Here is a 24997-nt window from a genome sequence, read left to right as displayed (position 1 = left end):
ATTGGTGCGTTTCCATTTACCAGGGAACAGGGAAGCCTTCTGCCACATACACTGGTGGATGGGATCTTGGCTTGGCTCTTGGTGGGGCCCACACAAGCTCTCCAGCTGTGTCCTTGGATCTCTAGCGGGGGAGGCCAAACAGCAGCAGGAGGCAAGAGACGTCCTCCCAGGGATAAAAATTTATTGGGTTAAAACCTAATGAAAACACAGCTTTCTTTGGAAACACCAACACCAGGAGCAAAAGGATAAGCAAAGATGATTCCAATGAGCATTTGCCCGTTGCGATGGATGACTAGGGAGGAAGAGAGGAAGACCTCAGCAAACTAAAGGCTGGAAACAAAACAAAAAACATCTGAGACTTTCTACAAAGGCAGCTCGTGACCACCCATTGATGCCATTACCAGCTCATGCCTAGAATACTTCTATGGGGTCGCTGATTGGGCCTCCTGACCTTAATCTCTGCTTTGCTGAATTATCTACTCCCGCCATCAGGCTAATTTGGATACAGATCAGGACCATGATATAAAGTGGAGCCTTGTGGACTCAGACAGACCTGGAGCTCTAAGAGTTATTTACCTCACTGGGGCTCAATTTTATCACCTATTAAATGAGGATAATAATAATAATGTGCCTTGTAGGGCTCTTATAAAGATTAAATGAGAGCATGCTTGAGACGTACTTGGTACACTACCTAACACATCAGAATCCTTCAATAAGTAGTTATTACATTTCCTAGTTCCATCACTGCCCCACTTTTGGCCCCTTCATGTTTCCATGCCTCTGGCATAAAGGCCAAGCTCCTTTCTACAACCCATGGCTCCAGCTTGCTTGTGGGCCAGTGTTGTGCAGTAGAACTCTCTACACAGTAAGGAGTGGTCTCTGTCTGCACTGCCCAGTATGGCAGCCACTGGCTACAGGTAGCCTTTGAACACTTGAAAAGTGGTACTGTGACTAAAAAACAGAATTTTGAATGTTATTTAATTTTAATTCATTTTAACTTAAATAGTCACATGTGGCTATTGGTCTTTATATTAGACAAAACATGTGTTAGAATTCTGCATGTCCCTCAAAGGGCATCCACTCTAGCGAAATGGATCTTTTTACCTCTTGCTTTCATGCCTTTAAACCAAGGATGGGGAAGCATTCTTCTGCCAAGGGCCATTTGGATATCTGTAACATCATTCGTGGGACATATAAAATAACCAACTTAAAAATCAGCCTGCTCTATTTGGTCAAACATTTCATTACTCACCCCGAATGCCATGGCAGAGCCAGACCAAATGACTTCACTGGCTGGACGTTGCCCTTGAGCCAGACGTTCCCCACCCTGCTTGAAGTTTAAAGCCTCATTCCTGCAGGGTTCTGGGTATGGCTGTGTGGTTGGTGCACTACAAAATGTGCCCAGGTGAGGAGTAAAATGGGACCTGAAATTGAGTCAGTTCTTGGCTCATCAACCTGCGTGTCCTGGTTTGGGGCTGCATCTGCAGGATGATGGGCTGTTGTTTTTCTAATTGCCTATCCAGAAGGGGGGGCCTCACTGAAAGGTGCCTTTATGTTAGCAGTGTTCCTCCTAATTATCTCCTAATTAAGCACCTACCTCCTAATAACCTCCCTGCCAAAGCCATCTTGCCTTATGAAACCAGCCCAAACTCCTGTCCTCTCACTAAGCGTCTTGATCCTCTGGACTTCCAGAACTTTCATATTTGAGACATGGTGGTGGCCATGGTGAAGAGTTCAGTTTCTGAAGTCATGTGCCAAGTTAGAATTTCTACTCTGTCTCCTAGATTCGACGGTGGGCATGCTATTGTATCCCTCAGGTTACACCAGTATCCAATGGAACAACAATAGCACTTCTCTCAGAGGCTGGTTTTAAGAAGTAAATGACATTGTGTTAGGTTCATAGTATAATGCCCAGCTCAAAGTGTGTGTGGATTGCCTGTTTATATACTCATTCTTTCGTCAACAAATATTTACTGAGCATCTATCACAGGCCACTTTGTCAAGCTCTGGAGAGCCAATGGCGAAGAAACACAAATAAAATTCCTGCCCACTTAAGGGTGTGTGGGGAGTAGAAGTGATGTGTCAAATAATGACGAAAAACTTCAGAATTTCCATGGAGAGAAGTCCAAAGGATAGATTCCTGGTGCTTATGAGAGCCTGTGATAGATTTTGCCCTACTCAGAGAGGTCAGAAAAGACTTTTTTTTCTGAGTACAGGGTGTTTAAGCTGCTATTAGAAGGAGGACAAGTAGGTGTGGACTAGTTGAAGAGGAGTGGGAAGGGTGTTCCAGGCCTGGGGAACAGCATATGCAAAGGCCTTTGCTGGGTGGGACTGCAAAGCCCCCAGAGGGAAAGAAAGAGAAGAAATGGAAGGGTGTATGGTATGGGTATGAGATTAGGCTGTTGAGGTCAGAGGGGCAGGGTCTTGTCGGGGAGGAGGAACAGAGGGAGGACATGGTCTCTTTTTTTCTCCATAAAAGCTCCCTGGCTTCAGCATGGAGAACTGATCAGATGGTACACAGGATAGAAACAGATACATCTGGAAACTACTGCAGCCATCCAGGCGAAAGATAGTGGTGTGGAAAGAGACCAAAAACACATCTGGATTCATGATCTCTTCCTATTTTTCTCTCGTCCAAAAATCAATAATATACTGGTGTTTTTTTATTTTTTTATGGTTAACATAGGTCTGTATTTCTATTCATTTAAGTCTCCCATCACTGTCTAAAAGGCTGTACCCTGTCATCCCAATCAGAAGATAAAATCTTGGTTGGCAAGAATCATTTATATTTATGGTGTCCTGCTTGTGGTGACTGCAAATGGAATATTTGCTAAGGTGTTTCCTAAATTTCACATACTAGCGAGAGAGACAATGGTATGAATGGCTGAAACATAAAAGGATTGGGGAGTATGTGATGATGGAAGTATTTTGCTCTGTGCTGCAAAGGAGCCCTGCAAACCCCCACCTGGGACTGTTTTGTCAGATGTGCAAGTCTTACCTTCCAGAGTGAGTAAAGCCAGCATAAGGGTACTTACCCCCCAGGGTACTTGCAATGAAAGGCATGATCTAAGCCAGCCTCGTGTGCGCTCTACACAAAGAGGTTGGTGTTAATACTGATTGAAACAACACTAAACAACCAAGCACATTCCTCTTTCTCGGTCTCTTCTCAACTTCAAACTTTTACTTTAGTGTTTTGCTTTCAGGGAAAAGCAGCAGCCATCCAAACTCAAAGTGACTTAAGCCAGAAGGAAATTATTCTCTCAAGTAACAGGTGGCCCAGAATCTGGGTGTTCTGCAGCAAAGTCCAGGAGCTCAACCATGTCATCAAAGATGGGATCTTTCCCAGTCTGTTTTGTGTAGCACTAGCCTCAAACCAAAGCTGGTTCTCCTCAAAGTCATAAGGCAAGCAGGGCAGCCCACGCAGGATCTGGTTGGCATGCAGCGAAAACTCTAGAGCAGCAAATGCAGTCACGTGCTTCCTTGCTCATCTCCAACAGAAGAAATGGACAACTTCTCCCCAGGCCATAAACTTCACCTCATCCCCCTTCAGCTTGATTGGGCTGAAAGGGCCATATGACTGTTCTCTGACCAAACACAATATCTGTGAAAAATGCCATGCTCTCATTGGCTTAGAGTAAGATTCTGCCCCTGGAATGAGGGAGCCTTCCTGAACAAAACTGGATGTGCATTCACAAGCAGAAATGGAATAAAGGTATTGGAAAGGCAACCAATACCTTTATTCTTCATACCTTTATATGCCTTCCTAGTATGAGCTGCTTTCTAGAAAAAAACAAGATGACTTTATAACTCACTCAAGTTCCACTTCATTTATCCATCCATTTGCCCATTCACTCAATGAATATTTATTGGGTGCTTATTCTGCACTGGGCTCTAGGCAAGCTTATTGAGGCACCTCAAGAATTTTTCAAATACCTCCGCACATATTTTTCATGCACTTGCCACATGTGGCGGCGAGTAGCCACATGAAGAGACAGATGTATTCACGTGGCACATTTTTAAGAATCCATGCTCCTAACACTCAGTTCTCACATCCAGATCTTCATAAATCTGGATTCCAAGGGGACCAGGTCACGATATCATTTTGGGCCACTGTCAAAGAGGATTTACGATGGTTGTTTGCATGACCCAACCATATGCTGTGGCTAGAGAAATACTCTGGTTAGCCTGACTTGACGTATGTATTGATGACAAAGAATGTTACACCACACCACAGGAAAAAAAAAACCAACATGAAAACACTCCCCCACTTTATCAGCAAACTGGCTGTAGAAATAATAGCCTTCTTGGTAAAATCAAGAGATGATTAAAAATAATTAATGATGCTTCCACAGAAAGATCTAACAATCGGAGGATCTGGAAGCCAGCTGTCGTAACAGCTCCTGAGAAGGTGCATTTTATTGGCTCTGTGAAACGTGTGTCGTTAGCCCTACAGCAAAAAGCCAGGAAAGGCAGACCTGACCCAGAGATAACGCTGCTCCTCTGTTCTTACAAACTTTCAGCACAGAGCCCAGATCTGCTGGGAAATCCCAGCATGACTCGTTTCCTCACCTTTCCCCTAAAAGGTCTCTGCACCTATACTCGACATTCTGATTCTACGATTTGTCATGTTCCTATTCCTTCTGAGCATGCTGTTCTCACTTTCTAGAACAGTCTTCCCCCCTCTCCCCTGCAATTGGTTGATTTCTCTTCACCTCTCAAATCTCAGCTTGGTCGCCTCCTTCAGGAAGCATTCCTGGAAGCCCTCTTCCCCAGGCTCAGGGGGATGCTCCCTTTGGGTGCTCCTCAGCACCTCCCATCTGTGACTCTGCTGCCATGGAGTATGTGTTGGTGAGAACGAAAACTCTTCGGTCTTGTTTGCTCTTGTAACCCAGCACCCAGGACAGTGCCTGAATGACAGTGCATGATAAGACGTAGAAAAATACTTCTCAGTAGATGGCAGGTGGATAGATGATGGAGAGGTTATAAGTGAAGAATAAATAAGGCCCACCCTGACATCTCAACTTAGTCACGGTTCTTTACCTTGACAAGTAACAGGAACCAACTTGAGCAAGCTTAAGCAAAATAGAGAATTTACTGACAGGCTATTAGAAGAGTTCTGAAACTCAAAAATCATTGCTTACAGGAGAAACAAGGACTGGCAACTGGATAGCTTCTGAAAACCCAGACACTATTCCCCCTGTCTAATATCCGTTTCTTTTTCCTGTGGATCAACGTCATTCTTTTCTCTGCTCCAGCTACATTCTCTCCATCCTCCACACACGTGTTGGAAAAGGTTGCCCAACAACTAGTTGTCTCTTTTTCTTGAAAGGAAATAGGCCAGACTAATAAGATATCTATAAATCTCAATGTTGAAATTCTGGAAGGACGAATCTGATTGTTTCACTTTGGGCCAGATCTCTACCTGCACATTGGACAACTCTGATCCGGCGATGGGGTCCCATAGCACACACACGGCTACCAGGGTTGACCCAGTTCTTAGAGAAAAAGTGTTTCCAGGTTGAGCAGACATTACAATGGCAGAGAGACTCCTCAGGTGACCCCCATGATCCCATCACCTGGTGTTAATGATCTTGAGTGTGGCCAGGGTCAGGGATGTGCTTTTAACCAATGGAATATGACAAAGGTGACAGGATATGTGTGATTACAGGTATTCCAGTAGATAATATAACACTGTAGCATCCATCTTGCTGCAGTCTGTCCTTTAATTGCCCTCGGTGGTCATGTTGGGAGACCCCACATGCCAAGGAACTGAGGGTGACCTCTGGTAAGCAACCATAAAGAAAACTTAAATCCAAAGATATGTGGCCATTAGGTACTAACTTCTGTCCACAACCTGCCTTACCTAGGAAGCAGACACATCCCTGGTCGAGCCTCAAATGAGATCACAGCTCCAGCCAACACTTTGATTGCTGCCTTGTGAGATTTTCAGTGGGTGGAACTACCTGGAATTCTGACCCACAGAAATTGTGAGGTAATACATGCATGCTCTTTAGAGCTGCTGAGTTTCTGGTGATACTGTTACACGGCAATAAAAAACTAATAAACCATACAATGTTTCCATTAAAAATACAAAAGAAGGTTCACAGGCTGTCACTACAGACCTGTAAGGTAAGCTCTGAATTAGGGACAAACTATTCTAGGTGGTCAAAGAATGGCAGAATAGCCACTCCTGACAGTCAGTTGAAGGGCTGTCCTTAGCCTTAAGCAGGACATCCCCATTTGCACAGAAGAGATTTAAGCTTGGTCCCCATCCCCTTCCAGATGCTATGTTGTGTGTTCTGCTAGGGAGCTTGCTCGCAGGAGATCGATTGATGAAGCCACCTGGGGGCTTTGGACATCATATTTAAGATGCCAACCTCAGGAGTTCAAGACAGCAGGGAGCCCAGAGGCGGCAGGTAGGCAGCCCAGGAAGGACTGAGAAGGGCTGGAAGGAGGGTGTGGGGCTTCCTGGATGCTTCTGTTCTCAGGCTGTGTCACAGTGTAGCTTCCTCTGCCTGAACCATCTGTGGTCTCCAAGTTTCTGGTTTTCAACGCTGCTCTAAGTTGGGATTGGGGGGGTTAGATGTGGTGCCTACCTGCTTCAGGGAAGGAGCCTTCATCTCTCACCCTGACTTGAGCGACCACAGGTGGCTAGTGCCCTGACCAGGGAAGACAGACGGTTTCCTGACACAGAGTAAGAAAGGGCTGTAACACTGCACATATCCACATGATTGTCCCAGATTTTACTGGTAAAAACTGCCTGAGATTTTTGTTCCAAAATTCAAATTTCCAGGCCTTTCCCCTGAAACTCCTGGTTCAGCAGCTCTAGGCTGCACCAGGAATCTATGACTGGTACCCTCAGGGTAGTTGGGCAAACCTCAGATTGGTATTCGTGGTGTCTGTACCATGTGATGTCAATAGTTCTGACTATATATTAGAGAGACCAATGTGACCCAAGACTGGAAAATGACGCCTGTCTAAGACCCCCTCCCCATGGGAGGCTCACATAACCCCCACTGCAAATGATCTGTTGATGCATTTCCCAAATGGGTAGGGTTGGGGATCTGCTCTAACCTTCCCCATTCCCACCACACACCGAGGAGCCCTCAAGAAGCTGGTCTGCCATCAAAATTAGAAAATTGGAAACATGCAGCACAATGGTGCTCCCAGACAGAGTGGGCCTGAACCTGCACAGTGTGGGAGAGGTCAGCCAAAGCCACGCAAAGCCCCTCGCTCTTTTTGTTGCTGTTGGGTGTTTGTTTGTTTGTTTGTGTTTACTGATTTCAGAGAGAGGAAGGGGGGATAGAAACATCAATGATGAGAAAGAATTGAGCCCACAACCCAGGCATGTGCTTGACCAGGAATTGAACTGTGACCTTCTGTTCAAAGGTCGATGCTCAACCATTGAGCCACACCATCTAGGCAAACCTCTCACTCATCCTCCCCTGTTTGTCCTTGTTTCCTCTGGACCAGGCAGCCTGTCTTTGTTTTAGTCTCTTATTCTTCCTAGCCAATCCTCTCCTCTAAAAGGCAATCCTTAAGAAGCCCAACTGCTTACATGCAGCCAGTCTGCTTCAACGCCAATTGATACCTCATTGGAAAGGGCTGACAGAAGCAGCCCCACCGCTCCCTGACCCAGGAGTGCGCCCGCTGTGATCTGGTAGGACAGTGGGGGGAGGGGGGGAAGGAGGGAGAGGCATGCCTGACTTCCAGGGAAGCTCTTTTGGCTTCTGAGTTCTCATCTCCCTAGCTTTGCCCTCCATCCCTGGTGAGTCTTGATGGCTGCTGACTGTGGCCCCTAAGACCAGGCCAGCCCTGACATCATCGACTGAAAGGACTTGGCCAAGGACAGGCAGGAATTGACAGCCCCTATGGAACCAATGGGCCTAGTGCTGGCAAAGAGGAGCTCCAGATCTTGCCACATGCTTGTTTGGTCTCTGAGGAGCATGGCTTGCATGAACACATTTTTGAGTCAAAAATAATAAAAAGGAGTGGAATTTCTTTACCCCTATCTTTCAAAACAAGAAAGATGATGTTGGTCCTTACAATACTGACTGCAATCCTATTTCTTAGCATCTACCTTCCCCAGACCTTGCAACCACACCAGTCCCTGACTCACACTCTCTCTCTCCCCCTCCCCGCCTCTGCCACACACACACACACACACACACACAAACACACACACAAAACCACATGCTCATACCCTGTTTCCCCCAAAATAAGACAGTGTCTTATATTAATTTTTGCTCCCAATGATGTGCTAGGTCTTATTTTCAGGGGATGTCTTATTTTTCCATGAAGAAGAATACGGTACACATTTATTGTTAAATCAAAATAAAGGAAATTTATTACCTGTATACGTTACGGTAGTACAGTAGTTGTCAACAAAACTAGACAAACTGTGAATCCTACAGTATCAAGAATTTACTCATTTATTCAATGACAATCATGTCATCATCTTCTGGAGCATCATCATAACAATCCAATTCCTGAATTTCCTGGTGAATTTCTTGTGACTCCATTTCTTTCAGAATCAGTGGACCAAATCTCTCATGTTTAGCCTAGGGGGGCCTTATTTTCGGGGGGATGCCTTATATTTCACTCAGAATGAAACCTGTAAGTAGGTCTTATTTTCGGAGGATGTCTTATTTTCTGGGAAACACCATAAAACACACACATGCAGGTGTATACAATATATATATCCAACATGCACAAACCCCTGCTGTGCTCTGAGTATGGCACCTTCCTTCCTCCCTCTTCCTCCCCTCACTGAGTATTTCATTACCGAGACTGACTCAGCCTCCAAGTTCATCTTCCTACATTCTTATAAAGGGGTGTGTGTGTGAGTGTGGCAGGGGGGGGGGGGGGGGGCGGGGGGGGGGGGGCGCAGAAATGAAGGGTCCATAGGATTCTCTCTCCTGCAGGGGCAGAAGATGGGTCTATGAACACTCATCACTCCATGTGTCACATTACAGGAACTACTATTACACGCAGGTGAGAAATCATGTACAGCCGAATGCTTAAAGGCAGACCTTTCCAACACCCTTCAGGTGAGAAAACTGTCCCCCATCGCCCCCATAGAATGTGAGCTCTGTGGCAGGTGGCCTGTGCCCTGCAGTCTGCATCTCCCCAGCACCTATATCAACTCTCACACTTGGATCAAAATACCCAGAAGGAATAAATTATTTATTGGGCAATTATTATGTCCAGGCAGGTAATTTACATATATATATGCAAATTAATATTTGCACCAATCCTTGTTATTGAATAAGTTTTAACATAATAATAACAGCACTTAAGTACTATCTAGCCCTTAACAAGCACTATTCTGAGTTTTTAACAAACATTAACTCATTTAATTTTCACAACAATGCCATTAGGCAGGTCCCATTATTATCCTCTGTTTTCATGTGCAAAAATGTAAGCTCCAGGAAGGCTCCACTGCTGGGCAATGGGCAAAGCCTGTGGGTGATGGAGGCCTGTGGGGACCCAGTCCTGTCCTTAGTTAAAGCTCATCCGCCTCTCTTGGCATCATGAGTCATCACGCAGCCTGTGGATCTGCAAAGCTTGACCTAAGTGTTGACCCAGCACTTCCTATAATATCTGCATGAGCTGGAGTCATTTGCTCCGTCCAAACCTCAGTTTCCTGAATTGGACAGAGAAGATAGTAATGATTTTAAACTTAAAACTTTCTTTGAGGACTGAGTTAATATATCTTTCTGGAACAAGCCTGGAACATATTAAAACTCTCATGAATAGACCTATTATTATTAACATTTGCACCGTGTTGCAGACAAGAAAACAGAACCAGAGAGGTTAGCTCACCTACCCAAGTGACAGAACTCATCAGTGGAAGATATAAGGTGGAAGGAAACCTAGGTTGGCCCGCCTTCATTCTTTAAATCCTTTTATCTAGCCACCCTGGCCATTACATTGAAATCCAGAGTGTGACAGTACCACAAATTGCCTAGACAGTTCATTTCTTCCAAGCGAGTACCCCCTTTTGTGAAAAGCCAGCTCCACTGTGACATTGGACACTCTGTGCTCCCAAATCTGCAGATTATCAACAGAACTAGATCTCAATGTCAGATTACATCCTGTCTGATATTTGGCCTTTCCCAAAGACACATAAAATGGAAATTTTTGTAGACTGATTTTCTGTTTTCCAAAGCGTTTTCCAGACTCTTTATTCTCTCAGCTCTCAAAGTCCTGCATTAACCCATCTCCCTTAAGGACATGGGCTATGGTTCAACACATGTGGTCTCCAGCCCACCTTCGCTGGACAGGGTCCCTCGGGCATTCTCTGTAACATGTGAATCCCAAAGAGCTGAAACTCAAGTGTGGAACACTAAGGCTTGGTGTGTGTGTGTGTGTGTGTGTGTGTGTGTGTGTGTGTGTGTGTGTGTATGTAATAGTTCATGAAGTGGGTGGTTCAGATCACTACTCCAGGAGCATGAGCTGAGTCCAAATTAAAGGAAGACCTGTTCTGCGTTTTGGGATTGTAAATTCATCTAACTCTTGCCTTCCTACCTCTAAATGTGATACAGATTAAACTCACAATTGTTTCAAGTTAAGCTCTAAATTGTTTCAAAAATATATTTTCTAAATGATAAATTCTTAGTTACATGGAAAGCAAGAGGTGCTAAAAATCAAAGTGGCATCTTTGTATTGTTTTGTTTTGGGGTTTATTTTGTTTGTTTGTTTGTTTTGTTGTTGTTGTTGTTTTTACTTTTGGGGGTTGATGATAAAAGAATAGCCGTATTTTCCAACAACTTTAGAAGACATGATTTTGGTAAAGAAGTTTTCTAGTTCAGAGAATTGTCTTCCCCTTGAGTAAAATTTTAGTGACATCCTATGTGCATGTAACTAATTGATAAATACCATGTTCTTATAAACTACAATGAAAAGTATTATTGTCAGTAAATAGAGTAACTGCTTTTGCTAAGACATTATATGTGAACAGCCTTTGAGCTGCAGTAGATCTACAGAACGTTCACACTCAGAAGTAAGGGCCATCTGAAAGGAGAGAGCCCCGTGAGCGAGCGCCAGAGCTGGTTTTTATTAGGATTGGCTGGCTCTGCTGTAGGAGGGAAATGTAACGATGCATACAAATTGTACTGCATTGCCTTAAAAATATCACTTGCTTTAAGAAAAGTCCAAATTAAAAGAAAACAAAAATAAATTAACACATGATTTTCTCAACCAGAGATGGAGTCAACCCTATTTTTATTCATCGACATGTGCTTTAACAAAGTATCTTAAATTCCCAGCTCTCTGAAGATGTCCTGTATGTCTCTGGGCATAACTTTCAAGGATACAGCTACATGAATGTGAGCCTCTAATATTTTACAATTCAATAATCCTAAATACATTCTAAAAAAAAAAAACATGCACAAACACACACACACACACACACACACAAAAAAACACACACAACAACACTTAAAAAAAAAAAGTACAGACTTGTAAATAGCTAAATAAAAATATAAGGGCATCAGTGGGATATTGTATTTTAAAACAAGCCACAGGAAAACCTTCCTGTGATGTCAGTAATTAGTTCCTGATATATCTGTATATCTGTTGTTGTTTTTCAAAAACTAATCTTCCCTTACCTAATATAAGCTTAATTTTTAAAAAATAGAAGTCCCTCTTAAGCTGTGTACTTCAGGGATATTTGGACCCATTACATTATGAAATATATATATATATATTTAATTATTTTTTTTTTTTTTACATTTTTGGTAGTATGGTCTATAAAAGCATTACTTGCATGGTTTCAGGGGGAAAACTTCCTCCTTACGTCCAATAATCATTTTGTTAAAAATCAATGTTTGTTGGAGAAAATGACTCCATCAGAATATGTAAAAGCTCCCCCTGACTGGTTCCCATGGCCCAGGCACATGTGTCTCTGTCTGTCTGTCTGTCTGCAGGGACCTGGGGGCACCAGAGTCGGAACAGAGCCCAGCGGGGCCGTCTGCTCCTCACACGCTGGCCACAGCTGCCCTGGCAGTTCAGTTCCACTCTTAATTTTCTGCCTCATCTGGAGGCCAGCTTTTCCTTTTTTACCCGATCCATTTATGGGAAGGTTTGCTCTCTTGGACATTCCTTAGAACCCTCAGCCCAGTCTTAGGGAAAGTGTGAGCACCTGAGCGAAGGGAAGCCCGAGGGCAGGGGCCAGAGGGAGCTCCCGGGCAGGATCCCTGAAGCTGCAGCAGCGTTTCTTCCCATCACGAGTGAGGCAGGTCCCAGGGCCCGGCGAACATTCACCTCTTTACCGGAATTTTAGAGACAGGTCTTTCTACAAGGCTGTGGCCCACCTCCAGGCTGTCGGCGGGTAAACTGACCCAGCCTTTTATTGGAAACGAAAGACCCTTCCTTACTTAAGCTACAGAGAAAATGCAAGATATAAACAAGTGCAGAAAAAAAGAAATGATGAAAACAGAATAACTGAGTCTGTGGCAATACATTAGTCTCTTTTTGGGTGTGTACAGTTTCAACTGGGTGTCCACCCCACTACCCCTCCCCCAGGATTAATTTTCCATCCCGAGTGAAGTGTCTTAAAGTAGAGAGCAGATGCAGGTGACCTCTGAGGTTCCTGTCAGCTTCTGGGGCTTGGAGCCTGCAGTTTAAAGTATCTTGTTCTTGAGTGGATTTGCTCATTTCTCCATTAAATGTATGATATGGCAGATGAGTTCATGGCCCTAGGGTTTATCATCTCCTCTCCCCCTTTAAGAAGTACCCATTCCCCCAGGAGGATCTGCACTAAGCAGGCATCCAACATATGCTGAACTGATTTGAAATCCCATGATTTGATCACTTACTTGATAGTTAAGTTCTTTACACACATGCGCTGCCCAGAGTGGACGAAGGATTTGGTCTTTAAAAACAGCAAAATATTTTTAAATGATGTTGATCTATGTGTCCTGACATAGATCTGTAAGATATAATCTTGGGGTGGTGGAGGTAGGGAAAGTGTGGAGAAATACTTGAACAATATGATACCACTTCAGGTGTTTCAAAGAGAAAGCAACTCTTTAACTATTTGCCTCCTCAGGCATGTATGTATCTGTGGATGCAAATGCTTACAAAAACAATAGAAACAACAAAAAGGCTAGACAACACGTGGACAACAGGGGGGACCTCCAGGAGGAGGGGAAAATGGAGAGAAGGGATTTGATACTATTTGACATGTTTGTATTTGTAGCAACCAAACCTGCTTAATTCAGTACTGGTGTTCTTTGAAAAGAAGCAAAACATTAGGAGACCAAACAAATTTCAATTCGCCAAGGGGATTCAGACAGAGAAAATAAAGTTGCACAGCTTATGAAAGCAAGGTGGAAACACACAAAATGCCTCTTAAAACGAAATCAGAGTGATGTGGGAAGGGCTAAATCGGGGCACTTTTTAAACTCTGTGCGCCATTCCGATGTGTCCTGGAAAAGTGAGGAGAAGTCACCCTCCTGCGCACCAAATGGGGAGGCAGAGCTGTTCAGAAGAGCTAGCAATTTTACAAACAAATCTCAAAAAACATGTTTTAACATGGAAGTCAATGCATAAATGTGTATTTACCCAGAAAATAATATTCATTATTTTTATAAACTTCCCTTTGGTGATGAAAACAGGTAAAGGAGATATTTAGGTCATATAAGGAAAATTTAATTTTAAAAAATTAAAAATATTTTTTTATGATAATGGTTTTTGTGGAGATTTGAAAATTATCTCAATATTTGATGAAAGTCTAATTTAAATGTTTAACAAAATACTTATAAGGAAAATTTTCATCTGGATAAAATAGGATGTTTTTCAATCAAGTTAATATTATCCCCTTTTCTGTATATTTTTGATCAACATAATATTTTATTGGAAAATATTTTAGGGTCACTGCAGAAAATCAGAATGTACAGAAAGCAGAAAAGAAAAAAAATGTTAAAATACTCATCATTTAACCAGCAATATTAACTTCAGATTATATATTTGCTGATATAATGTATATATGTATGTATGTATCGATATTACAAAAAATGATACTTCTTGCAAAGATCTTTCAAACTTAATATATTGGGACAGTCTCCATGGCAATAAATCATTAAATATTTCCTTTTTAAAATTTTATTTTTCAATTACAGTTTACATGCACTATTGTTTTGTATTGATTTTAGGTGTATAACACAGTGGTTAGACAATCATACACTTTATTTCAAGTACCCACCTGGGACCACACATACAATAGTTAGATATTTTTAAACTCGGGGACAAGAGTGCCTCCTGCCCATTACAGTGCTCTGGTCAAGAATGTACTCAATAAGAACCACTGATGGTTTCAAGGAACAATCACATAATAACTTCATCCCTTTAGAAAGCATTCTCAAATAAACCACTTCACCCGAGCCTCCCAAAATCTGGGGAGGGATGACAGCCAGCCCTGCTCACCTCCAGGCTTACCGGTGAAAGAGAAGTGTGAGCCGGCTACCGCCCAGGCTGGCCGCTCAGCTGGTGAGTCCTGGAGGCAGGAGCTGAGCCCAGGCCTCCTGAGGTTAAACCCCCTGCCCCAGGCTCCACGCCTCCTCCCTGGTTCCAATGCAATCTCCTCACAACGGCCCAGCACCCTGCACACACGGTACTTCTCCCCTCCTACCTTCTTGTATTGTTTCTCAAAGCACACTTTTCAGCCTCTGGGTACTTCCTGTTTGTAAAGGCTTATGTATTTCTTGCTGTCTTTTCGAGGTCAGCCACACCGCGCTGGTTTGCAGCCGTAGCCCAGCACCACGCACAGACCCCCGTACATAGTAAGTGCTCACTAAAGGCTTGCTGAGTGCCCCTTCCACCGGGCCTCCCTGGCTGCAGCGAGCCCGGCGGGAGATGTGCAGAGAGAGGGACTTGCACATCTGCTTAGGTTAATTGGAGTAAAGGGACCCAGGTTTTCCTCTAAACGGAATCAATCCACCGGTTTGGATTAGATTAAATGTCTAACTTCAGACTTTGGGGCAAATCAACAACACAAGATTACATAAAAAGCAGATACAGCAACCCTTATTGGAGCGAAAAAGAAAAACCAAATAAAAAATTTTGCAACAGTTGATATATATTTTTTAAAAAGTCTGTTCAGTAGAGGGGGAAATTCAATCAATAGTTTTATTATCTAAATAAGCAGGTGATGGCATATTTAGCCACTTCCCAACCATTTCTATGTGTTACGGAAAATGTTGGGGTACATCTTCCCAGTTTATTATTAATTACTTTCCCCGTTTTATAAGGACCAATGGGAAAGCCCCCTAGTGGCCAGTTACCGATTGCTTCTCTGATTGATAGCCACATCCAAAATGCTTAACTGAAAGCAGTTCTGCACTGGGCTGCGTTCCTATTTCAGCAGGATAGTGAGAGCATTTTAAAATCCAGCTTTTCTCACAGATGGCTCAAGTTCTACATTTGAAACACGTATTCTCCTTTAGGAAGACTTTATCTTCCTATGTTTGCAAACACAAGATCTCCTATAGAAAGCTAAGGGAGAACAAAACCGCATTTCTATTCAAAGGTTTTGCTTTTTCCTAGCCATATACCCCTCTGCCGCAGAGCATCCACCCAAAGGACCTGTTATTATCTATTACTACACATTTCACATCCAATGTTTTTATTATCAATTCTCTCCAACTTGAATATGCCTCAGTAGATTATAGCCATTTTAAGTTGAAAATGATTTGTTTTAGAAGTCTAAGTTTATTTAAAAGAATAACTGACTTTATTTCTTTTAAATACTGAAACTAAAACATTATTTGACTAGTGTTGGGGTGAATGTGGTATCACCAGGAATTATGTCAATGACAGAAGTTATATCTCAAATCTTAAAAACAAAATGATAACTCTCATAATTCTCTCTTTCTCTAACTATATATATATATATATATATATATATATATATGAAATAAGCCCTTTTCATTTTGAAAAATATTAAATTGTACACATTTAAATATCTTTCATTAGAATTTTTTCTTCTAAGACCCATTCTCTTAAAAATAAAATGCATTATCTGAAGCCTTTCCTGTGATGATGGAACATTACTGTCTCTGCATTCAATGGAAACATTTTAATCATCCTTTCAAAGGAAGCAATAAAAACAAAACACACAGCTCAGTCGACTCTACCTTTGTATGAAGTAATTCTTCTTTCAAGATTCCCATTTTAGCCCCACACTAATCCAAGTCCATGGCATTTCAGTCCACGTAAATGCAAACGCAAGACAGTGATGAAAACTAAGTGACGGGTGAATTTTAGTCCGTGAGTCTGGTACTCTTCCATCCGTTTATAGAGTTGCTTTTCACTAATCTCAATTATCTCATTTCATTGTACTCTTTTCAATAGATGAGTGACTTTGATCATTTTTCAAAAATGGAAACACACGTCAGCCATTTATTCTGCTATTTTTTCTGCCTTTTGTACAGAGCTGTGCAAAATAAAAGAAGGCACGTCTCCCTCCTTCCAAAACAAAGCTTGTGTTTTGTTGCTAAATTTTTATACATCATGGTTTCTAGCAGCTTCTTCTGATGTTATCATTAGCAGAATGGAAAGCTAATTCTGGCCATGTATATTATCATGAGCAAGATTATTCATGTACACAAAAAGGGGAGATTTTCCATTCAAGTGTTTGTTATTTTCCAAATTATTGAGGGTATGATACATTTTATGTATTTATTTTTGCAATGGTAAGTGGGATTTTTAAAAAATAAATAACATACTACTATTTTTAAATTTTATTTTATTTTTCCTTATCCCTATTTGTCTCCCTATACCCTCTTCCACCTCCACATAACACACCTCAACCTCACCCAGGCATTCACCACACTGTTGTCCATGTCCATGAATTCTTTCTCTCTCTCTCCTCTCTCTCTCTCTCCTCTCTCTCTCTCTCTCTCTCTCTCTCTCTCTCTCTCTCTCTCTCTCTCTCTCTTCTTTTTAGAGATATTATACACCTTAAATAGGGGAAATTTTAACCATCATTTTGTGATTCAATGAAGGCAAGAACCAAAAACATCTCTTTGAATGTTCCTTGAACTCAATGAGGTGGTGCCCCCCAACCCCCGCTGGGCTCTTGGAGGAGATAACATATTGCTATGAAATACTGCTTGACTTGAACAACTTTATTTTGGGCTTGAGCTGGGGAGGAAGTGGAAAATTTTAAACATGTTAACTAAACGGATTAGCGAGGTGGCCTCTCTGTGCTTGCTTTGTGTGAACGAACAGTCAGCCCCAGTCCCATACCCCACCCCCAAGCAGCCAGCGCCCCGCACCAGGCTGCACATTCAGACAGACAACAGGCCTTGATGTCCTTGCCCTAGGAATATGTAATCACCCAGAGTTAGAAGTGGAAAATGGGAGCCTCCAATCATAAGCTCATATAAGGCAATTTCAGTGTCAGCGTGGTGGACTGAGTAAATATAGAAAGGATTTATTATGAAGTTCTGTAATGACGTTGGCACCAGCAACGCACGGCGGGTCTACATTCGATCGCCAGAATCCAGGAACTAGCACAAACATTGAACCACTGTGTTCTCAGTGACAATAACGAGAGTGGCTTGACGATGGGCTGGCATGGCCACAAAAGACACACACTGGCATGTTTCGGAACATAAATGATAGATCTGCTGCTGGGAGTTTATAATTATTTAATCAAACCCAGACTGCAGGACCTGGAGGGACATCATGTGTCCTTCCGAGAGTGGAAAAAGGATGGAATTCAAACGCTGACAGAGTCCATGGGGACCATGAGAGGTAAGGGGCTCTTTGGGGATGTGCTTTCCCCCAGCAGCTAGGGCCCATCCCAGTGCCCTTCCTCCGGGCCATGCCACCCCCAGGCTGGGCTGGGAGGAGGCGAGTTACCCGCCATCCTCTTGGTGTACTGATGGAAGTGGAATCAATTATATTTCCTTTCGTGGAGTGAAACTCATGTCCTGCTTTGAACAAGAAACCACTTATTTGATCCAACTCTTTCTCCAAAACACACACACACACACACACACACACACACTGACAAAGGACGTGTGCTAGCTGCTTGCTTCATGTACACAGTTTTCAATCCACCGCCATTCAAACCCACCACCCGTGTTTAGAAAATGAGATAGTGGGGTTGCCGTGGTCACGACAGGTCCCATGATACTGGATGCTGGGAGACCAAGGTCTATGGTGCAACTTGACTTGGTTCCTCCAATCAGCTTTTAATCTCACCACATGTTGATGGAAAAAAAGAAAAGGAAAGGAAAGGAAAGAGGCTTTCACACGCAATGATGTGTGTTTTAGTGGAAAGAGAACAAATTATTCAATCCAATTAGCATTACATTTCATTCCTAGCCCGTAAGAGGTTGGGGAATTTAAATAAGGTGCTCTCTCAGATTTAATTGTTGCATTTAGTAAACTTTAAGTTCCTATTTTAAAGCCACAAGAAGTGGACTGATGATGTCATGAAAGCACAGGGTTTTGGTTTTTGTTGTTTTGTTTTGTTCTTTTAAGGATACTGAGTTAAAGGAAACTGGCATTAGGGAACCTGAATTCAATGTGATCTTGATATAAACTTGTCAAAGTATTAATTCCTAAAACTTCCTCCAATAGAAACCCTCCCTTCTGGATATCAGATTCTTCATTCTGCCAGACCCCGGTTCAGTCTTTCAATCTTTCTGCGCAGACATGCTCCAGAGGGCGGATGCTATCATTGAGCAGATGGTGACTTGTCTCTCCCTTTCCCTATGAAAATCCCACAGTCCACGTTCAAACCAGGGATGCCACGGAACTTTTTAAATGATCCGAATAGATATGTTTTCTCTAAATATGATTTTCTTGTTTATTAAGTAACTGGCAAATCAGTGTGTTTTTATCGTAAATAAAATGAAAGAAGAAATGAGAGCCCCCCTCACTGCCTCCCACCCCAGACCCCACTCTCCAGCCCCAGAGGTAACCCCCTATAATAGATCGGTGTAAATTTCCTTCCCTCACAGGCTCTTTGTACGGAACAAATTTCAGAAACAAAAATATGGAAAATATTTAACCTTCTGCCACGACTATTAGGTTTTGATGTTTAAGAGGGAAGAATGCCCAAATACATAAAAGCGGAAAATCCCCAAACAATTTTGTACAATATTCATTGTAGGTTCCTTCCTTCTAAAAAGTCCCTCAAAGACTTGACAGATATACTTTCAAACACATGTAAAGACATCTCTGCTTTTAGAAAATAAACTAAAACTGAGGTCAACTTCTTTAAAAAAAAAATCTTTTATCAGTTTCCAAAAGGAGGAAAAAGAGTTTGAAGGAAAAAAATTTAAACCACCATTTCAACCACTCACATCTGACATTCGACCAGCTTTGTCTTTTTCTGTCAGCAGCGTACTGGCATCATTCTTAAGTTCTGTTTTGGGGGCATTTTTAACCCAGTCTCTTCCATGATATAAATGTACATTTTTTTAAAAAAATGTTTTTTAATTGGCATTTTAACAGAATCATCATCTTCTCTTTATTTTTTTATATAACTCCAGTCATCTTAAAATAGCTTATATAGAATGTATAATTAAATAAAGATGTGGACTTGTTTTAAAGGTTGCAGTCAACACTTTAATTTTGTTTTATAAATGAATTAAGAGGAATTCAACCTCGAAGGAGAGGTAGGGATGATGATGATGAACAGTCGGCTCGTGTATAAAAAGATCAAGCAACGATGATAATGAAATTACCCTGAGAATCTTGCATCTCCCCTGTCCTGCCCTCTGAAGTCGCCTGGGAATTTCCATGCTCATTTTGCAAGCGTGTTCCCTGACGAGTAACTTATGGTTTGCAGTTGCTAGCCTGTGCTGCGTTTCTGTAAGGGCATTAATTACCCAGAGTGCCATTTTCCATTGCCTGTCTGAGTAAGCTTGGGGATCCAAAGGGCATTTTAAATGCACCTTTAGGCTATGCTTTGTCTTTACATGATGCTAAATTCAGAAACAAAAGACAAAACCAAAGTGAGAAATGACCAGCCATTTTCCCGGCACCATGTCCATAAGGGATCCAGCCAAAGGATTGAATGTTCACATTTTATTTGCTTTTGAACTGAGATCATCGAGCAAATAGGGAGAGAGATAGGCAAGGACTCTATTGCAGGAAGACACATGGTTATTCGACTTTGCAGGGTGCTGCTGATGAAATGAAAGATACATGGTGGGACAAAAGTAGGTTTACAATTATGAGTTTGTGAAAGCGTTTATTCTTGTTTATTACTTATTAATTATTGTATTACTATACAAACAACTATAAATCCACTTTCCCCCCACCCTATATAGTCTCTGACTTTGAGGAATGCCTAACCTGGTGCAGAAGACTGGACCAATAGCATAAGATTAAAAAATAATTCTGACCAAGAGTAATAAAATAATATTCATATTATAAAGTTCCGAAGGAACTACACATTCAGAAGAATTTGTGTTGCTGGGATTTTTCTGAGTGGCACTTTGTCTTTTTTTTTTTTTTTTTTTTTTTTTTTTTTTTGTAGGGAGATGGAATTGAGTGATAGCTCAGAGATTTGTAGCTCAGCCATAATTCTTCCCTCCCCCCCCAAAAAAAATTTTAAATTTACTATAAATAGCGTCATTGCAATCATTCAGCCAATAAGCACTCATTGAGCAATTACAATGTTCCAGCAACATATTGGTGATGGAGTGGCAGCAGCAAGGGAGTACTGTAAGGGAGGGGACCTAGGAGGATATTGAGATGGAGAGAACTCACTCATCAGGTTTGGGAGGCAGGAGGTAACAGAGGAGGTGACTTGGGGAAGATGAGAAGTGCAGTGACTCTTAGGACTGAGCAAGGGGAAGGAAGGAGGTAGGGAGGGCCAAGCTCGGCTTGCACAGAGGAAGTCTGATATTCAGTTCAATGGGAAGTAATATTGCAGTGGCGTTATAGGAATATTTCTTTGTCCTCTTCCAGAAATCCTGAATGTGAATGTCACTTGCACATTCATTTATGAAGTGGATATAGGCTCTCTGTGGATAGGGATTTCTCCAGGGCATATCATTGCCATAACTCCACACAGATAGCCTCATCCCTCTCTGCATTTTATGTATACTCTGTTATTTATCCCTTTAAAAAGCCCTGGAAGGAGGTACTGTTGCAGTTCCATTTTTAAAATGCAAAAGGCTAATAGAGGTAAGGTAAATAGACCAAGATCACACAATGAGAAAGTACTGGCAGAGCTGTGATTCAAACTAATGTGGTCTCATTGGGGAAAAAACCAGACTTTCAGTATTCACCTACCTCAAGTAAGGTCAAATGTCAGTACTGTGATAATATTCACTAATAAAAGAGAAAGATGCAAATTGACTGTACCTTTGCAATGCTCACCACCCAATCAGGAGTATGCAAATTAACCTAAAAAACATGGCAAGTTAATTTGCATACACAGGTGCCAAGCCACGAGGGCAGGACACTTGCGTTGTCATCACGGCAATGATGCAGGCGTCCTGCGCTGCCCCAACTGCTCTGGGTCTCAGGGCAGCGTGGGAAGGTGGAAAGGCAGCTCTGGGCTGGAGCAAAGGCAGTGCCAGCAGCCAGGGGAAGGAAGGCCCATTCTTGCCAAATCTTCATGCATCGGGCCTCCAGTAAATAATTATAATACAGCGTGGCCACAAAGCCTTTCTCATGCTAAACAATAGTTATCCAGAAGTACCCTCCACACCTTAGAGAAAATTTCCTCTCATCTTCTCAGAGATTCTGCCTAATGATGGTTGAACACCTAAAAACAGCCATCATGGATTGCATGAATGACTTCAATATTCAACATGATGATGTTGGGAAGAACATGGGGCATGATTGAAATCTCTGCAGGCAGAGAATGGACAGGCATATATGGGTAATTTCTTTTTAAAAAAATATATTTTATTGATTTTTTACAGAGAGGAAGGGAGAGAGATAGAGAGCTAGAAATGTCGATGAGAGAGAAACATAGACCAGCTGCCACTTGCACACCCCCTACTGGGAATGTGCATACCAACATACATGCCCCTGACCAGAATCGAACCTGGGACCTTTCAGTCCGCACACCGACGCTCTACCACTAAGCCAAACCGGTTTCGGCTTATATGGGTAATTTCTATGGAGCAAATACAGAGCTTTAAGTCCCCATAGATTTACTCTGAGCATTTTATGTGTCAGATTCACAGAGAAATAACCCAGACAGGGCTTTTTTTCTTTTCTTTTTCTTCTCCCCCCCACCCCCCTGTTTGCAGAGTCTATTGGAGAGGCCAGACAGACACATAAATAGACAGATTAGGAGATCAAATGTAATTGCCCAAAATTGACTAATTCTAAATGGGTGGCATGGAGAAACTGTTCTGGAGAAGAAGGAATCTTAACTTAGCTTTGAAGCTGGAATGGTGGACCAAAAGCACAAAGAACAGTATTCCTGGCAGCAGTAACCAAGATGAGCAATTACATTCAAATTCAAGATCTCATTGTGTGATCTTGGTCTAGGGAAGGTCGTTGGACATTTGGTGATCTCTACACTTGCTCAAGCAGAAGAAAATACATAAGTCTTGTGGGGAGGAAAGAGAAGGAGGAAAGGGGTGGACTATGAAGCCAGGGCCTTAAAAAACGATGAGGATTTGAATTTTCTTTTGTAGGCAATGAAGAACCATGGAAGGCTTTGGAACAGAAGAGTATCTTATTCAACTATATTATTAAATGATAATTGTGCGGCTAAAATAGAAGAAAACTTGAAGGCAAAACCATCTAATTGAAAGCCTACTTCAGAAGACCAAGCAAGAGTAAAGTGGGGTTTGACCAAGGTGAGGGTCAGGGGTCTGGAAGGAGAAGATGTGAAGGAAGAAGACTTCATGGGAGGTGAAGCTCACAGGAGGCAGGAGCTTCAGTGGCAGCCATCTCTCATGTTCAAGGCCAGCATGAGAGTCCCAGACCTACTCGGCATTTTGTGGGGGCGGGAAGGCAAGGGCCTTGCTCTGGGGAATGGGTCAGCAAGCTTCCACTCTGGGAAAACTATGCCGACCTCTAGCGTTTTTCTAGGACCTTGACATTGACATGACCCTGACCGACATTTTCCTTTCAGTCATGCTTGTACTTTTCCACTTGTACTTGTACGTGCAATGTAAGCCCAGTTCTGCAGAGATTCCAGGAAGCCTGAAAGGGTGACATCATCTCCCATCTTATGATAGATACATCAGGCATGTTATAGCTCTGTTTTCAATCCTAGAATCTGGAATTTGGGAAGGACCTTAACCATCCCATCTGACTCCCCTTGGGCAAAAGAGAAAGGTATGCAAACAGACCATCAACCCATACCAAAGAGCCTGTGAGGGGATGAGGACACAGATGTTTGATCTGTGGGGGACCGAGATGTTAGCCTATGTCTATCCAATGGCTGCCCGGAAGCCACAGCTACAACAAAGAAGTCTGAGTACGTTAGGGTGTATTCTGGGAGTGAAGTAAGCTGGCAGGCACTCTCTCAGACCAATAAAATACTAAATTGCCATAGAAATAATACCTTGTCAGGAAAAGAATCCCGAGTTAATACTTCCGTATTAAATTAGGCTAATGCTGTATTAGGCTAATACGATACTATGCTAATCCAGAGAGCCAGTGAACTTAGATATGCATATTAGTACTTAGTTCGATTAAAGCCACCCACAGCCAAATGCTCCACCAACCCTAAGCTTGATGTTCATTGTCTTTGATGGCAAATGCCTCCTCCTAGTCTCCATCCTCCTCATCCACTTTCATTGGCATAGTCCCTTGGTGGCAGGTCTTCATGTTGTTGACTTAAATTTGAATTACATTCAAATTCAACATAAAACATTTTTCAGCAAGCTCAGGTTACTTGGAGACTCCAGAGAGAACATCTTCATGCCTAGGAAGACAGAGGAGCAGGCTGCCAGTACAGTACGTGTGGTTGAGCCCTTGCTTGCCCTGTCCAGATGTTCTGCCTTAAAGAATGTTCCTGTGTCGGCAGCACACCAGCCCGATTCAGGCGCTCAGAGTATGGAAGGAGGCAAAAAGGGCTCCTTTCACAGACCCACAGTCACAATAAGCAGGCAAAGGATTGTGAGGGGGGTAGAGTGACTGAGGCTTACTCCTTTCCCCTCACGGATGTAAATATCTACCCAGGCGTTCCTTTCTAAGCCCTCCTCAATCCATCCTTGGGGGGAGGGTATTTGTAAGGATAAGGATATTATTCTAAAATCTGTCAGTCTTCATGTTAAGTGGATTCTTGCATGTTCACGCCTGTGCTTATTTTTAAGTAAATTTCTGTGTGGTTGTAAGTGCATTCTGAGACAGGGAGATTACTAAAGGATGAATGGGAAGGAAGAGTCTGGGCTTGGCTCTTTCTGAAGTAAGTGAGCTGCTTGGGGGCACCAGCCAGCTGTTCCATGAATACATGGTCTAGGCTGGTTGGAATGGTCCTGGTAGCTGCGTCATCTGCAGGAACCACCTTGATTAGTCCTGTCCCAAGTATGGTGTGTGGACTGGCTCAGTCAGCATCCTCTAGGGCTGCATTAGAAATGGACTGTCCCCAGCTCCACCTCAGACCTACTGAACTTGCTTCTGGGCCTTGGGCCCAGGAATATGTGTTTTAACAAATTCTGCAGGTGGGTTTTATGTTTGCTGAAGTGAGTGCAAGAAGCATCCATCTATGATGTGGGGTTGTGCCACACTCTCAAACTAGGGATAACACCAACTTGACGGGATTGCTTTCCCACAATAACCTCTTTCACCTTCAACCCCGCTGTCCTGGAAACAACCATAAAATGGAGCCCAAGTTCACACCCTTTCTCAGCTCCTGATCATCTTTCACAAGTTGCTGAGATATTTTGGAATTCTTAGTTTTAAATACAGGGCTGGAAATGTGATGTGCATAGACTAATAATACCCACAAATGTGCTGGAAAAGACACACAGTCAACCAATAATCTTGTCTATTTCCATAAGGTCTTTGGAAAGCATTTTCAAAGATTATCTCATTTTCTTTGCTGAAA

The sequence above is a fragment of the Pipistrellus kuhlii genome, unplaced genomic scaffold (genome assembly GCF_014108245.1).
Source record: "Pipistrellus kuhlii isolate mPipKuh1 unplaced genomic scaffold, mPipKuh1.p scaffold_m20_p_11, whole genome shotgun sequence".
In the NCBI taxonomy this organism is placed as follows: Eukaryota; Metazoa; Chordata; class Mammalia; order Chiroptera; family Vespertilionidae; genus Pipistrellus; species Pipistrellus kuhlii.
Note: the sequence above shows the minus strand (reverse complement) of the source record.